Here is a 16,656-nt window from a genome sequence, read left to right on the forward strand (position 1 = left end):
ATGCTGGTGGAAGGTCGCGTAGCAAGATGTGAAATAAGACGAGACAAGCGCGTGCGGTGTTCTCAGGGCTGTAAGAACAAAACGCGCGTACGAGCCTCAAAGTGAGACGGTGCTTTTCGGTGGCTCTTACGCTTGCGCTCAAGATCGGCCTTGCACAGTTACGCTAGTACTCTGGCATTTAGCTCTTCTTCACTTAGAACGACCTTGAATAGTGAGTAAAAGTCACCCATGCGAGTCTAGAGAGCAGGCAAGAGGGCGGCTTGGTGTCTTCATGCCTCTCGGGGCTTCTCTTGCCTTTTGAATCAGGCCTGTGCTTCACCTGGCACCCTGCAGATTCACCAGGTGAGGCAGGTAAACACGCCTCCTGTGTCTGGGGCTTCATCTTCCGCCCTCCCACCCCACACCACCCACAGGCCTCTGTTGGGGGTGACCGGGGAGCCGGTATCGGCATCCGCGGGGCTCTCCCTGCACAGCGGGCTGAGCCGTTGCCCGTCACGCGCGTCACGCCCTCCGAGGCCGTGGGCGGGCGGGCCGGCATGGCACGGTCCCTGATGTCCCGAGGAGGAGGAATTCTGTCCCCAGTGTACAGTCCTTCCCTCCTCTCCAAGGAGAACTGCTGAGGGGCAGCTGCTGGCCGGGCTGGGGAGGGGGCACCGGGCCCGAGCTTCCCGGTCCGCGCCCCTTCTGGGAGGTGGGGACACCTGCTCTTCTTCCCTCTCTCATCATTCTCGTCTGCCGGCCCCGGACTCAGGCAGGCCGGGCGTCAGGAAGAGGGAGGGGGCGTCTGGGGGGGGCCGCAGGCTTGTGGGAAGCACACAGCTGGGGACGCCCAGCTCCCGACCCGGAGAGCAGGCCCTGCAGTGGGAGGGCACTGCTCCCCATCCCTCTGCCCTGCGGGGAGGGTCGCGTCTGTGCTGGACTTCACTGGGGTCCTCGACTCCTGGGCCCCCAGGGGGCTGTGGGGACAGTCCCAGTCTCAGACTGCAAAGGACGGCTAAGTAATCAGACGCCCAATCGGAAGATGTCACGTTATTATTTATGAAGCGTTTAATAACTTCAGCACAATTGTCACAGGCACTGGGGTGGGAAGTGCAGGCGTGGTTTTAAATCATACAGTTTGAATTTGGCCATCGGCCAAAAAGAAACACTCCTCCCCCAGCCCCACCTCTCAGTGGGTGGGCAGCCGGTGGGAGTGGGGAGGCTGGGCTGGCAGTGCCCTTGTGGCTGGTCAGCAGCTCAACTGGGTCCCAGGCTCCAGCCGTCCTGCAGCCGGAGCCAATTACGGCCACATCTGGCCCTTCCTGCATCTCCGCCACGCGTCCCCCTGCGGGGGCTTGGGGTTAGGTGACACACCTTCAGACCCAGGAGGCAGCTGTGCACGCTGTCGGGACAGAGGCCATTTCTGTGCGTGAACTCAGTAAACTCAAGGAGGCACAAACAAACTCAGAAGTGAAACCCTAAAACAAGGAGAGTGGGGTGTGGTCAGGGTAAAGCACAGGATTTTACGCAATTGAACATCTTTTGGTTTGAGAGTAAAATTCCATGATTAGACACGAAATGACAGCAAAGAAACAAAGCACAGCGAGGCTGGAAGAAGGCCAACGTCCCCAGCCCCCCACCAGAGCAGGGCCCTCGAGGGGCGGGCAAGGGCTGGACAGGCGCGCACATGCGGGCTCTCCAGGGGCGCTCGTGGGGTCAGGGGCCACCGCGAGCAGGACACACACACGGCCACGTGGCCACATGAAGCTGCTCACTGGACCCAGACCCGCTGGGACGTCAGCCCTGGCCCCTGGGAAGGGGCTGCTCTCGGCCAGAGCCTCCGCGGAAAGCAGCACGATGCGGGCTGCGGAGCTGGGGTCCCCTCGCCCCTCTCCTTGGTCCAAGGCCTGTCCCAGACTTGGGGCTTCGTGGACAAGTGGAAGATCTGCATGGCAGCAACCACACAGGCTGTGCGCCCGGCCAGGCCCTGCCCCTCCGGCCCCCCTCGCCGTGGGCGCCCCTGCTGCCGTCACCCCCGTCCTGTGAGGCGGCCGAGCTGTCTTCCTTCCGTGGCCCGTCTGTGCCTCCGAGTTCCTGGCTCCCAAAGGGACCTAGAAACGACAGCACGCTTCCCACGCTTCCTCCGGAGCTGGCGCCCTAGTCACACACCCGGGGAGGCTCCATCCTCCCAGCCGGACCCCGACTGACCCGGGGGCCCCACATATGCAAGTGGCGTTTGGGGGCTTCCTTTTGGGATGGATTAAGCGGCCGGGTCCCCCTTTATCATCTGAGCGTTCCTGCGGAGGGGTCTCCTCTGTCCCCAGTCCCCCTCCTCTTGTCCTTTGAGGGTTTTCATTGCCTGAAAGTCCATGAACAGGGAATTTTGCTGCCGGGGAGACAGAAGAGACCGCCGGAGATTTGGCCGCGAAGTGGGAGCGTGAGCGAGAGAGAGAAGCGTGCGTGCCGGGCGCTCCGTCCAAGCTCCGGGAAGGGCTGTCCGCCAGCGCCCGCGGGTTCACGCTCACGGCACCTGCTGAGGCCATGGGGCCCGTGTGGCTCACCCAGGGGGCCTCTCTGCGGCGGGCGGCCCGGAAGTGGGGATGGAAGCTTAGGGTGGTGCGCGGCCCGCGGCTCTGCCTCAGGCAGAAGGACAGTGTCGCTCGGGAGCCGGCTTCTGGAGCTGGCCCAGCAGTGGTGCCCAGCCCGGGGGCCTTCAGCCTTGGTCTCGGGTCCCTCTCTCCTTGTACTGCCGCATCCTAATGGCGTCTGTGGGCGGGCAGCCGTGGGGCCCATCTTCACCTGCATTCAGGGAACAACGATACTGCCTCCCCACTCCAAAGGCAGAAGGGTCTTGGGCAAGTCACAGCTCACCGAGTGGGGCCCCCAGGCTGCGGCCGGGTCCACTGGAGCGGCGTGTCTGCTGGACGTCGGGTGCCAACTCCCGCGGGCTCAGGGCGTTATAGAGGTGGGGCCCCCATACCCGGAGGACGGTTACGGTTCACTCGGGACGCGTGTGAAACACGGTGTTCACGAGTGTGCCGGCAGCTCCCTCGCGTACTGTCCGTGCTGCAGGCGGGCCGTGGGCTCTCGCCTCCCCCAGACGGGGACTGTGCAGGTGACGCACGCACGCCTGCAACCGGAGAGCCCGGGGGAAAACTGCCGTTTCTCCCCACAGCCTGGGGCACAGTCACAGCGGAGCAGTGTCCCAAGTCCGCGGGAGCCGGTGCAGAGTCTGACCCCTAGAAACACAAGGAAGCAGTATCACACTCAGAGCTGACATCCAACCTGGACGGGGAATTCACCTGGAGAGAAACGAGGCCGCTCCTCAGATCCTGTTTTCTTGAATATTCAGGGCCTAAATGTGCCGCATTAACCTAGAAACCAAATGCCTCTTCAAATAGCCGCACTGTCCAGAACACAGCCGGCTACCATGCACGTCTGTCGCTGGGTGCACTTTCCGGGGAGGCTGGGATGAGGGGCAGGAGTACGGCTCCGATCTGCAGGGCAGGCGGGAGGCCTCGGGGTCGCCTGGTCTCAGACCCACACTGCTCTTCGGTTCCGCTGCGCTCCCAGCCTCCCCAGGGACAGGAGCGCTCAGTTTGCTGTGTGGATGGCTCTGTAGGCCCGTGTCCCTCTTAAACCCAGCAGCCCCACGGCCCTCCCGCAGGGATGCTTCCAGCAGGGGTGGGAACACCTCGAAGCACGGGTCACACCAAGCCCTGCTCCTTCCGCCCCAGACACGCAGAGGCTGCCAGGCCCTGACGCTGAGACAAGCGCCCGGGGACGGGGACGAGGGACCCGGCGGGAAGGCGGAGGCCGGCCTGGCGCCGGGGCCACCTCCCAGGGCCGGCTCCGAGGTGCTCTGTGGTGCTGCGCGTGCCGCTCTCTGAGGCAACTTCCACGAAGGTGACGCCGCTGGGCGTGTCCGAGGGCGGGGGAAGTTGTTTGCTAGCTTGTCATCTTGCAGCTAATTATTTAATTACCCTAATTTAAAGTTTTACCGAATTTAGCAGCAAAACAAAAATCTGTGATTGCAGCATCAGAAAGTAATAATATAATTAACTTATTTAGGGGTAGCATATTAACTCAGTTGATTGCAAGGCATGATCCCAGAGGGAAATTGTGCCCGGGACATGCGGGCAGGTGACAGGGACCCTGGGCCTGGCCGCGGGAGGGCGGCCCCACACACCAGGAGCAAGACGCAGGCCGGGGTGTCTCTGACGCCGTGATTTGACTCCGACCTCATTTGCGACCTTAACCCCACCAGTTTTGGTCTCTGTCTCTGTGAGAAGGAGCCCTGAGGGCTCGTCTGGGTTTGGATGGTGGTCCAGGAGTTGGCCTGTTGTCCAGGAGGGGCCTGGCTGGGCCAAGGTGCCCAGGGCCTGGGAGCTGGAGGGCCTGGAGGGCTCATCGGCCAGGGTCCTGACCTCGTGGCTGCAGGAAGCCCACCCCGCCCTCCAGAGCTGTGGCCTCGGCGGGCGTGAGCCTCGCAGCCTCAGGATGTTCGCCGGTGCCCGCGATCATGCCCTATTGGGAGCGCCCTGGCCAGTAATGCAAACGCTCACTGATCTGCAGCCCCGCTCCTGCAGATGCTGGTGGGGCTCTGCACCGGCCATGTGCCAGCGTGCCGTGCGGTTGGCTCCCTTCTCCCAGCTCTGGCAAGGGCACAGGAGGGCCGCCATCCGGGGCAGCCTTGGCTGGCCCCTGTGTGCTCTCCAGCAGCTCCTCTAGGCCTGGTGCGTCTGCAAGGCTGCTTTATTCTCTGCTGTGTCTCTAGTGTCTAAAGACCCACCGACACACCATAGGGGCTCGAAAAATATTTGTGACAGAGTGAGTTCACCAACAAGTGACCAAACCAGCCAGATCCCACCAAGAGACAGGCCGTGGCCGGAGCACCGGGGGGCCGTGCGGAAAGGGGGCCAGGAGCGGGGGCAGGGAGGGTGTGAGGCTGCCAGTGCCCATGGATGCGGGGCAGAGCCCTGGAGGAGCCATGGGCTTCTGGGGCCCCTGGCCCTCAGGAGAGGCTCAGCCAACAGCAGACAAGCAGGGAGGGATAGAAGCAAACACCTACCCCTCTTCCTCCTCCTGTTGGGCCCATTGGCTAAGCCCACCCAGAAGCCAGAGTGCAGGCCCCTGCGATGTCCACGGAGGCTGGCCCCCCGGGACCCCAACCCACTGGGTGCTGCCATGGCCCCTATTCTGGGCTTATCGGGGACAGGCAGTGCATCCGTCAGCGTGGGCTCTCTTCCCGTGCCCTGGACCCTGAGAGGCGGGGGAGCCGGGAGGCCCAGGAGGGTGTCTCCCGCAGGGGGTGCTGGCCCCTCACCCCGCGGGGGCTCCACGGGTGGCTGCCGGGGACGCTCTGCATCTGCTCTCACGTCCTGCCCTCTAACATTGTCGGCGATATTTTGAGTGCCTTTCAGACGCTTGATCTAATTAATCAGAGGTTCTGAAAACAATCAGCGTTTCCGGTGGGTCTCCCCTGACACGGCTGCGGATGGTGCGAAGGCCAGGTGGGGCTGGTGGCCACGGCTGTGAAGAGACACTCGTGTCCCCGAGCGAGCTTGGGGAAATTAGGACATTTGGTGCTAGACTGGCTGCCTAATTAGATTGCCATCAACTCCGGGGGGACCTGCTGCAGCGGCATCTAATTTAAAGCAGCCTCACCCGCTTTGAGGCTGGGCCGTTCGCAGACAGACAGGGTTGTGCGGGGCCGTCCCAGGAGGGGCTCAGGTGCCCTCTGATCTCCAGGAGGCCGAAGGCCTGTCTGTCTGTTCACCCGCCCGCGTCCCCTCCCTGACCCCGTCACCTGGACTTTCTCGCCTCTGTCTGCCCCAGGGGCAGAGGGACGGCCACCTGGTTCAGCCGTCAGGGCAGGACGTCCTCATGACCTCAGGCCCAACCCGGGACACACTCATGTTTGTGATGTGCTGCTTAAAAAGCCGCTCGGCTGAAGAAATTGGGTGTTAGGCCTTTTCCAAATAAAGGCTTTAATTGCCCTAAAAAGCATGACTCTGACGAGGTGTCTGGAAGGGGCAGGGAGAGCTCGCTGCGTTCGTGGTGTGTGGATGCCATCTCTCGGTGTCCTGAGCCCTGCAGGCGCCCTGGACCCTCCCCAGCACCTGTGTCTGGACGTGGCCGTGCTGGTCGTGGTTGCGCTGGACGCGGGCCCAATGGCCGCTCTCTGTCCAGTGCCGTGTTCATTTTTGCGCTCATGGCGTCAGTGTCCCCAGATGGGCCTGGCGCACAGCAGGCTTGCTGTAGGAAGACAGACGTGGTGGGTAAACGGCGAGGTGGGCGGGGGGGCTGTCTGAGGGCGTGGGCGGAGAGCTGGGCCCCCGCAGGCCCTGCTCACAGGGTGGGGGGCGGGGCGTCTGCCGCTCCCTCCGCCTGGAACGAGGGCCCGATGGAGACGCGGGGTGTGGGGTCTTCTTCCTGGCCCAGTGCGACCGGAGGAGAGTGCGGGGAGGGGTCTTGGGAAAGCACAGCCTCAGCCAGATCCCAAGGTGGCTCTGGGGCCGGAACGTCATCGGGTGGGGGGCTGGGCTTTGTGTCCCATCTCAGGGAGCCCTTGCCACCTGAGGCTGGCGGGTGACCCCATGAGCATCCAGGCTGGTGGCCCCCTGGCCAGCTGGAACGGGCCCGCAGCCAGTCACTCATGCCCACGATGGTGCTGGTGTGTGACGCTCTCTGCACCCAGTGTTCCTGCAGGCCCTCCCCTCCCCTCCCCTCCCCTCCCAGGGGATGCACCTGCCTTTCCTTTCCAAGGGCAGGACCCCCACCCTGGACTCTGCATCTCTCCAGACTTTCCCCCGGGACCTTCCCTGGCCCAGAGACCCGCCCTCGGGCTCCATGGCTTTTGCAAAGCCTGGAAGCTCCACTTCCTGGTGCTGGTCGCACCTCTCGTGGGAGAACGCGCTCCACAACGCTCCCTCCATCCACCTGCGCTCTGTGATCTGCGCTCTGTGATCTGCGGCCCAGGACGGACCAGGCTTCTGCGACCCTTCCTGGTGAAACGAAGGGGGATCTATTTTGTTTGTAAAAAGCTGATTATCATAGATAAATGTATCTAATTAGTCTCATTTGCTAACACACAGCCTTTAATTGTGCGTTGAATAATTATACATATCTGCATATGCAAATGAGCGCCGTTATACCGATGTCAGTCTTTAACATGATTCCTCCAGAGACAAATAATTCTATTTCAGGAGAGAATATGATCTATTAATTTACATAGACAAATAACTTTATTTAGAACCGGTCACTCTCCTGTTTGTCTACATAAAGTAATAACTGGAGCACGAGGAGGCATCTCATGTTGAAGAAACGTTTGGGGGATGCTGACCCTCAAGGGGGGGTCCCCGCGAGCCTCCCTCCCACCCCTCCACTCCAGGCTCAGCTGTCCACCCCCTGCTGGGTGACGGGGTGGGTACGATGGCGGGGGTGCCTGAAGGCTGCAGGCTGGCCCAGTGCCTGCGGTGGGGGGCCGCCCCAGGGCTGTCAGCTGCATACTAATGGGGCTGCTGGCTGTGGCCCCGCCGCCCACCCCCACCCAGGCCAGGGCAGCTGCCACCCTCCCCGAGGGATGTGTGCACAGTGGCCTCAGCAAGAGCTGGGGCCCGGGGTGGGGTGAGGCCTCAGGGACCCGCTCTGTGTCAGGTCCCCCCGGCCTCTGCTTTTGGCCGAGCCCACTGACTTGGCAGGGGAGCCCCAAGTGCCTTCCAGGCTCATCAGGAGGGGATGCGGCCTGCAGAGCGTTCAGGGCAGTGGCCAGCGACGGTCCTGCCTGCCCACGGTGTCCCAAGCAGGGCCAGGCCTCTCCCTGCGCCCTTCCCCCTCCCTGGGCCTGGGCGGTCACATGGGCTTCGCGGGAGAGGCAGGGGTGAGGAATTTGGCTCCAGCAGAAGGAGGACAGCGCATTCCCTGCTTTCCAGAAGGCCGCGCGGCCCCTCCCCCACCCTCCCGTTGCCATGGCAACCAGCTCTGTGCCGCCGACTGGAGCTGACACCGGCCCAATTCGCCGGTGGTCCCCTCCCTCTCCTGGCCCCGGCCCGGGGCTCAGTGGGCCTGTGTGGCCAGCAGAGGGCAGCGGCGGGCCAGCCATTCGGTGGGTGGGGGTCGGGGACCTGGCTGGAAGTAGACGCCCCGCACTTCAGGGTCTCCACGTCATCTCCAAAGTCTGGAGGCTGGAACCCCGGGGGAGTGGCAGGCGGGGGACAGCCACTAACGGCACGTCCACACGTGGCCACGTGGTGTGTCCATCTCTGCAACTTGTGTGGCCCTCGCCCGGCTGAGGATTCGTCTTTGGTGGAGCTGGAGGGACGGGGTGTCCGGGCCACTTCCAGCCCAGCGCCTGGGGTGCTGCATCGCCCACGGCTCCGAGGGGAGCCAGGCAGGCGTGGCCCCAGGAGGACCCTCACCCCCTCGCTCACTCATTTACACACTTGTCCACTCACTTGTTTAACACAGGGGCCAAGGAGGGGGGGTGGGAATAAGGTATCTTTTCCTCCCGGCTCAGACCTCGGCAGAAGCAGCGTCTGGCTGCTGGTCTGAGCTGGGACCCGCCCTGCAGCAGGCCGAGGGGCCCCCCTGTCTTCCAGGTGGGGGCACAGGGGCCTCACCTCCTCTTTTCCCTTTTTTGAAGTTTCCCTCCTCCCCTGCAGTTAGTCTGATATCGTAACTGCAAGTAACACAGAACATTCCCGTGACCTTTCCAATTCAAGGAATTCATCTGGTGGAGAACGAAGGAGAGATGCAGAAGGGAGGGGATGCAGGTCCGTCTCTCCCAGTGAACTCCTCGCCAGGAGCCACGGCTGCAGCACCGTTAGGTCCTGCAAGGCTTCGTTAAGCTCCGTAAACCCAGCTGAGGTGCCGGCCTGGGGGACAACGGGTTAACTGTCCTCCTTCCTGGGGACCTGTGACTCAGAGACCCTCCCAGCCCTACCCTGGGGATCTGGCGGGCCAGAGGGATTCTGAGGTGGACGCGGCTTCAGAAGGAGGGGCTCTGCCAGAGGAGAGAAGGGTCTGCGCCCCCAAGGAGGTGCCCGGCCAGCCACCACCTGCCCGGTGTGCTGTGCTCGAAAGCATGTGCATACGTGTGTGTGCACCTGCTCACGTGTATGGATGCACACATGTGCACTTTGTGAGTGTTTTGTGCTGGGTGCACACATATGAGTGCCTGTGGTTTCGCTGTGCACGTGTGCGTATCTGTGAGTGTACACACGTGTGCACATATTATCATGCTCTGCATGAGCGGTTGCATGTGTGGGAGTGTGGGAGCCCGAGCTCTGTGGGTGCCTGCGTGTGCACCCTTGCAGGTGCATGTGTGTGTGAGTGTGACCTGGGGTCTGGCAACCAATTCCCACGGTGCTTGCGGCCATGTCCTCGGCGTGGATCCCAGCGTGGCCCCCAGTGTGGCCCCCAGCATGGAGGGCGACGGTGCCCCCCCAGTTGTTTGATTGCAGACACCTCCGTGTTCCTCCACCTCGGGGCCGCCACACCGTCACCGTCGCCCCTCCTCCCGGCAGCGGGCCCTGCAGGCTGGACCCACTCCAGCGACGCCAGAACCCTCAGAGGTGGAGACACGGAGGCTGTCTCACCACCTGCCCCTGGTTCCGCTCCTCTTCCTGTTAAGGGGGCCACGCGAGGGCCCCCGTCAGTGCTGCGGGGGTCAGCTAGGCTGGAGGGGGCCCGCAGCTGGCGTGGGGGGGGTGGCTAGGCGCCCACTGCGGGGAAGAGCAGCCCCACGAGGAGGGGGGCGTCTGTCTCCTCCGAGGTGTTGGAAACGCCTGCCCCTCCCAGCGGGCGGGCGAGTGCACACGTGGGAGGGAACCCACCTCACTGTTCCGGCCCCTCTTTCTCTCCTTGGGGCCCTTGCCGTCAGCAGAGTGGATGACACCGCGGCCACCCTGACCTGGCCCTTGACTCCAGGTTTAAGGGTTGGGTTGGGGGCCGGGCGGCCGAGTGCTGGCTCTGTGGAGCCTCCGAATGTTCCCGACCTGATGGCGGCCGCGGCAGCGCGCGCACCTTCACCAGCCGGGGCGGCACTTCGCCGTCTGCCGCCCCGGGGCTCACTCGGCAGCACAGCCGGACCCCAGGCCAGGCCTGCAGCACCCGAGCCCCGCCCAGACAGGGGCCGAGTCTGTCACAGTGTCCTGGGTTGAGGGAAGCCTGGGCCCTGCACCTGTTAGGCAACTGTGTCCTTCGAGGGGGGTCCTGGCCCTAAGAGGGCTCAGTGGGTCATCTGAGGCCACAGAGGGTCCTGGGCAGGTGGCACAAAGTGGGGCGCTTTCCTGATGGCACCTGGGGTGGGGTTGAAGCTTGGAAAGGCTTGGACAGAAGGCACTTCCTGAGGCTGGGAGAATTGACATCTGCGTGTATAACACAGCTGAGTTGGTGGTGGCCCAGTGCTGGATGGCTGACCCTAGGCAGGACACTGGGTCTCCTCCAAGCCGCTCCTCTGAGTTCCGCGCAGGGAGAGCGAGTTCTTCCGGGGCCTCGTCTGCAGCTGAGTGCCTGACCAAGACGTCCACGGCCGCCAGCCGACTTCCCCCCGCGGAGCTCATGTGGAATGCAGAGCCCTTCCCGGCTTTCTCGGGGGCTCCATTCTGGAATCCTCCATCCCTCCGGCAGCGGCAGGCTCTGCCCTCCCCTACCCCAGGTAAAGGTGAAGGGGGGGCGTCTCCTCCACCATCATGAGCATCTCTCCGCATCCACCCCCCTCGGGTCTCGGGCTCTTTGAGAAAGAGGAACCTGTGTGGCTGGTGGTGTGTCCTGGAGCAGGCGGAGGCCAGGTGAGAAGAGAGCTGGGCAGGAACCTTCTAACCTGAGCCCCAGCTGGCCGCTGGCCCAGGTGGGGAGGTGCCTGCCCCTTGGAGGCCCAGGCCCGGGTGTGTGGGGACAGGGGACTAGAGAGACTAAGAGAGAGATCCTGCTGAGGCCGCCGGGGGCCGGTGGGGACCCATCCTCGGGAGAGGGTGCGTGCGGTGGGGGGTCTGCTAGGCAGAGCCCAGCCCAGAAGCCGCACGCCTGGGACTCCGCTGTGGGAGGACACGCTCTGAGAGCTGAAGGCTGGGCCCGCGGCTTTGGCATCCTGACTCGTGGGACCTTGGCCCCCTTCGCATCAGCGCAGCAAACGTGGTTTGGACTGAGACGGGGCTGGGCATCCCCGTAGGGGTCAAGCGTGTGCAGGAGGGGCCTCAGATCTTGAGGAAGACGCTGTTTGGGGCGGGGTGGGGACGCGTCAGGCTTCCCACCTTACGGGCCAGGTGACTCTGCTTCTGAGACAGGAACGTGGTGGCCAGCCCTGCAGAGCGGAGAGCGTGGCTGGTGAGGGCAGGGCTGGAGGTCACCGCGGCTGCACTCTGGGCAGGAAGCTTCTGGAAGCAGCAGGGGCAGGGCTGGTTTCAGGGGCTGCACCAGCCCAGCCCCAGGGGAGACCAGCACCTCTTGGGGAAGGCTTGCTCTCGGCTGCTGCATTGGCTTAAACCCACAGCGGCTTCCTGCAGGGATGGACAGAAATCCCAGGCAGCCCCTACGGTCCTGACAAGGAGACGTTTCCGTCGCATTTTCCATGTGGATTTCCTGCTGCCGAGGGGCTGGAGACACCGCCCGTGTGCTGTTCGTCTTGTCAAAACTAGCTCACGTGTGCCCTCAGCTCCCATTTTGGTTTTGCTAACAGAGAATATGAGAAACGGTTTTCCATACTTACTTTCATGTGGTTTCCCCAAACGTGGGGCTGCCTGAGGCATCTCTCTGCCAGGTGCTGTCCGGAAACAGCTTCTGGATCAGATTTGGTTTTAAAAAATGCACCCCATGGCCTCTGTTCTCTGCTCCAGGTATCTGTGACGTCCACCTAATCAAGCTGGACCACGTCTCCGACAGTCACAAGGGGAGACACAAGCAACTCGGGAGAATGAAAACAGTCCTTCAGAAAGAACGTTTCAAGGGCATGCAGTGTAGCTAATTTCGTGGAAAATTAACCTGCAAAAGAGATTACAAGTCCAAATCAGCCCCCAGACCTCAAGGATCTGCGGAAGGAGGGACGGGCCCCTCGCAGGCTCCAGGCCCAGCGAAGGGGGCAGGAGCTTCGGAGCCTGACCCACATTTCGGCCCATCTTTGCACAGATGAGGCCCCTTCCTGCCGTCGGGAGGCATGTCCACCCACGGCCGGCTGTTTGCTGCCGGTCAGGGCACTGCCCCACCGCTCCTGCATGCGCTCGGCTCTGCCCCGGGAGGTGGCGCTGCTCTGGCCCCGGCTCCGGCCCCATGAGTGCTGTGCGCGTCTCTGGGGAGCTGTCTGATTGTCTCCATTGTCCAGGATCAGCTGAGGCTGGCGCTGGCTCGAAGCAAAGACGGGAAAATGAGAATCTTTGTATCTTCTGCCAAGGCGTTGATTCTTCCCCAAACTGCCGGAACGGAAATAATTTTAGAAGCTATTGTTCATCACAAGGTCTGTTTTTCATGGTTAAAAGCAAGCCCTAAACAGTCGTCAGAGGATGCGAAAGTAACATGCCAACCGGGAGGATGGCGGGGATGGACAGAAACGGAGACCTCAGGCAGAAGCGAGTGCGACAGCAGCCCCCAGGCCTCCAGCAGCTCCTCCCACCACGGCCGTACGCCCTGGGCGTTCGGTTTGGGGCCTGGCAGGCAGGGACGCCTGCAAACCCCCTGGGCTGCTGGGCGGTGGGCTGGGCTGCCCTTGTCCTGACCGCCGCAAGGTTGGACACAGGGTCCCTCTCAACGGCTGGGCCGGGCGCAGCTGCTTCCCTGCTCTGGTCCTGCGCATCCAAGCGCTTCTCTTGGTGGCTGGGTTTTGTCCAGGCTGGAGGTACGCCACGCGACTCTGGGATTAGGGTGTGGTGGTTCCCCCAGACCTCGGGCTCCGTCACAGGCTGTGGCCGGGTCGGGGTTACCCACTGTCTCCCACGTGCCTTGCAAGGGGTGCCACCTGCTGATGGGCACACAACGCCAGGCGGCGTCCTCCTCACCCCTGCAGTGGATGCCTGAGGCGGATTTTTTTCCTCAAAAAGTCCCTGGCTTCTCTTCCTCGCTGGGTAATACATTTTGGGAGAATCTGACGAGATTAAAGCAACTTTGCTCCCACGTTCTGGGCTGGGGAGAGGTGCCCTGGAGAGGCAAAGTACCTTAGCCTTCACGAGGACCGGCCACATTCACAGGGCTGCCCCCTGAGGTGGTTGGCCCTGGGTGGCGCCTGGACAGGACCTGTCTCGGACCTCAGACCTCTGGGTGCTGGTGCGAGGGTCTACACCGGGCAAGAGGAGCGCCATCTCACTGTTTTTCTGCTACTGGTGGGTGGTTGGTTCTCCGGAGAAGGGTCTCCAGTCCAGACCTTCCTGGGGCCCGAGACCCCCTCGCCAGGGCTGTTAGGCTCTCATAGCCCTTTAGGTGGCCGTGTTGGAAGCAGGCCTCCTCCTGGGGACCACGTGTGAGAAGGCCACAGGCCACAGAACACTCAGGAGGGGCTGGAACGGCCGCCTCCTGGGTGCCTCTCTGTCCTCCCAGGTGGAAAGATGCCTGCTCCGCATCAAGGCCGTTTTCCATTAATTTTTTTCTCAGGTTGGACAACGCGAAACGCTATTGTAAGTGTCGAACCAGGGGTGGAATCATAACACGTGACACGCTCTGTCCCCCGGGTCACGTGCTCTTTCTCCTGCTCACTTGCCATCAGTGCCCAGGCCGAGGTCCTTCCTTTGTCTCGGTTCTGGAACACAAGGGCCCTGCACGACCTGTGAGGGAGGGACAGCTTTGACCTGACGGTGCGGAGATCTTGTGGGCAAAGCGTGATCTCCAAATACAGAATTTAAGGTTTCCAGGGTTTGTTTAAGACGTAAATAAATAGCAGTTTGGTTTTGCTGTCCAGGAAGGCCCCGCAGATCCAGAGTGGGGCTGACACAGCGTGTGGTCAGAGGTGCATCCGCGGGGGCAGGGCCACCAAGAGGCAACGGGAGGCGCTCCCTCCTGGAGCCTGAGTGAGCGGGCTTGCCCTCTGGGCGGGACCGTCCACCGGCCCTGGCCCCACCTGCCTGCCCGTCAGACAGGCGTGAATAAGCGGCCCCTCTCACGGGAGCACGTGTCCAGTTGGAACCCAAGGCAGCTGCTCTGCTCAGAGGAGGCTCACCTCCTCTCCTCGGGGGAGGGTGGCAGCTCTGAGCGGGGGACCAGGCAGGGCTCCCAGGACAGCGGCAGTGGGTCTGGTCAGAGGTGGGGGAGTGTGACTCTCAGGGACAGCGGGGACCCCGGAGTGTTGACCACCGCCTGCTCCTGGGCTCCAGTCTGGAGATCCCGGGGCAGGTCGGGGGGGCAACAGCTCCGCTCACGCCGAAGCCCCAGAGCCTGATGCCACTTCCCGACTTTCATCACCGCTGCTCTCTCGTTCACTCAGTCATTCACTCGTTCACTCAGTCATTCATTCGCTCCCTCACTCATTCACTCCCTCAGTCATTCATTCACTCCCTCAGTCATTCATTGATTCAGTCATTCATTCACTCAATCATTCACTCCCTCAGTCACTCATTCACTCACTCATTCATTCCCTCATTCACTCCCTCCCTCCCTCCTTGAACAGCCTGGCCGGAGGTTTGGGTGGGCGGGTGGGACGGATGTGGGCTGCAGGCCTCCCAGCCCTCTGAAGCGCTGATCAGCACTCTTGACCACCTGGGGGCTGCTCGCTGGAGGTGCGTGTGAGCTGGGCGGGGGCGGAGTCTGCACGGGGCCGGGGGCAGAGGCGGGAGGCCGGGCCTGGTGCTGACGCACGGTCCTCCCTGCCACCCCCTTCCTGCACCCCCGGTCCCCCACTCCATGCAGAGTGAGGGCAGCTCTCATGTCCACAGACAGGAGTGGGGGCTGCAGACCTCAGACAAAGATGCAACAAAGATGCATTCACAGGCGGGCGGGTGGGCGACAGCCCCACTCTCCCTCCTCTGCAGCTCCCCTGCCCCCCACCTCCCTCCCGGTGCTGAGGAGGGGAAAGGGCAGGGAGGGACCCACCGTGGCCAGGACGGGAGGCACATGCCCAGCTCCCAGGGTCTGGGCCCCAGGCCCCGCCCCACTGAAACCATCTGCTTTCCTGGAGCCCGGAGACACCTAGGCCTCCTGGGGTGGGCAGCGTGGGAAGAAAAGCGAAACGGAACATTTCCACAGAAATAGCAGGCCAGGGCGAGGCAGACACACTCACACGGTAGAGCTGGGTCCTTAACCCTCTCCTGCCCCAGAGGGATCTGCATACCCCTTCCCTCCTGGGGAGTATTAAGGGACTTCCCCAGGGAAAAGGGGGTTTTTAGAGGTCAGGAAGCAGGGACCACCATCCTGGGGTGGGGAGACATGGGACCCTGGAGGGCCGGCACTCATGTAGCTGATAGCAGGCCGAGGGAGGGAAGGAGGAGGCCCCATGCGCAGTTTGGAAGGACACAGGAGGGGGGCGTGCACCCATCATGATTCCTTCTTTCTGGGGAGAGCAGGCGTTTGAGCCGACTTCTTTGGAAGGTGAGCAAGGGAGGGGCGGCCACTCCAGGCAGAGGCCCCAGACCCCTGGGCCCACCTTCCTGGGGCTGTTCCCTCAAACCCAGCCTCACCTGCCCGGCGGCCCTGTTGCTGGGCCCGGCCCAGGACCGCAGAGTGGCAGAGAAGCCAGCCTGCTGGTCCCCCCAGCTGCACGTGGAGCGCTGCTGCGGGTCCTGATGAGGGAGCGGAGAGAGCCTCGCCCACGGCTGGGATGGGGCGGGGGCGCTGCGTCTCTGATCTCTGGTCACAGAGCCGGCTGAGCCGCATTTGGACGTAACCGTCAGGATTCATAAAACAGAAAGGTAGGGAGCTTGGCTGCCCAGGCGTGATGGATCGCAGGGCACAGAAACCGCAGCAATATAACACGGAGGAAGCCTGAGGGCTCAGCCAACACCACAAGGGCGTCACCCCGTCCGGCTCACAGTGTGGAGTCAGCACCGTGCGAGAGGCCGGATCTGGACGGACGGCCAGGCTCCCTGCCACTGGTGGAGCTGCCTTTCACTGCTGGCAGCTCTGGGGGCACTGGGACCGCCCCCCCCCCATCCACACCCAGCTTCTAAGGGCAGCTGGGTCTGGCCTGTTCAGGAGCTCTGGGCTTTGAAAACCTGCTGGTTAAAGGCCAGTTAAAATGTCGGGCTGGGAGGGGCTCCTGCTGCCCCAAGGGAGCTGAGCTGTCATCATGCGTCGGGGGCACGTGTCAGAGCCCCACGGAGGACAGCCAGCTCGCAGGACAAGACGCGTCCTTGCCCGGCTGTTGGCAGGGCGACTGCAGCCACCCTGCCTTGCCTCCCATTGGAGAGGGCTGGGCCCTGTGCCCGCCAGTCCCTGGGGTGTCCAGGGTGCCTGGCCCACTGTCCATGGTGCTGGGACCCGGCCAGGACTGGCTCTGGGCCTGGAGGCACTCTCCAAGGTGCTGAAGACACTATGTTCCAGCCTCCGAGAGTTTCGAGTGGCTTTAAGAAACACCAGCTCCACTGGGCCTAACTTCAACACATCTGAGTTATGGTTCTGCCTGCACATCTCTGGGAACGTAAGTCTTTTTATTAACCTTGGTCAGACCTTGAGCCGACCTGCCACATTCCTTGATCCTATCCCTCCTTCCCTGCCCCTCTCTTCCCTCCCTCCTCCCCTTCCTTCCTCCCTCTTCACAGCAAT

The sequence above is a fragment of the Balaenoptera acutorostrata genome, chromosome 15, assembly GCF_949987535.1.
Source record: "Balaenoptera acutorostrata chromosome 15, mBalAcu1.1, whole genome shotgun sequence".
NCBI classification, from domain to species: domain Eukaryota; kingdom Metazoa; phylum Chordata; class Mammalia; order Artiodactyla; family Balaenopteridae; genus Balaenoptera; species Balaenoptera acutorostrata.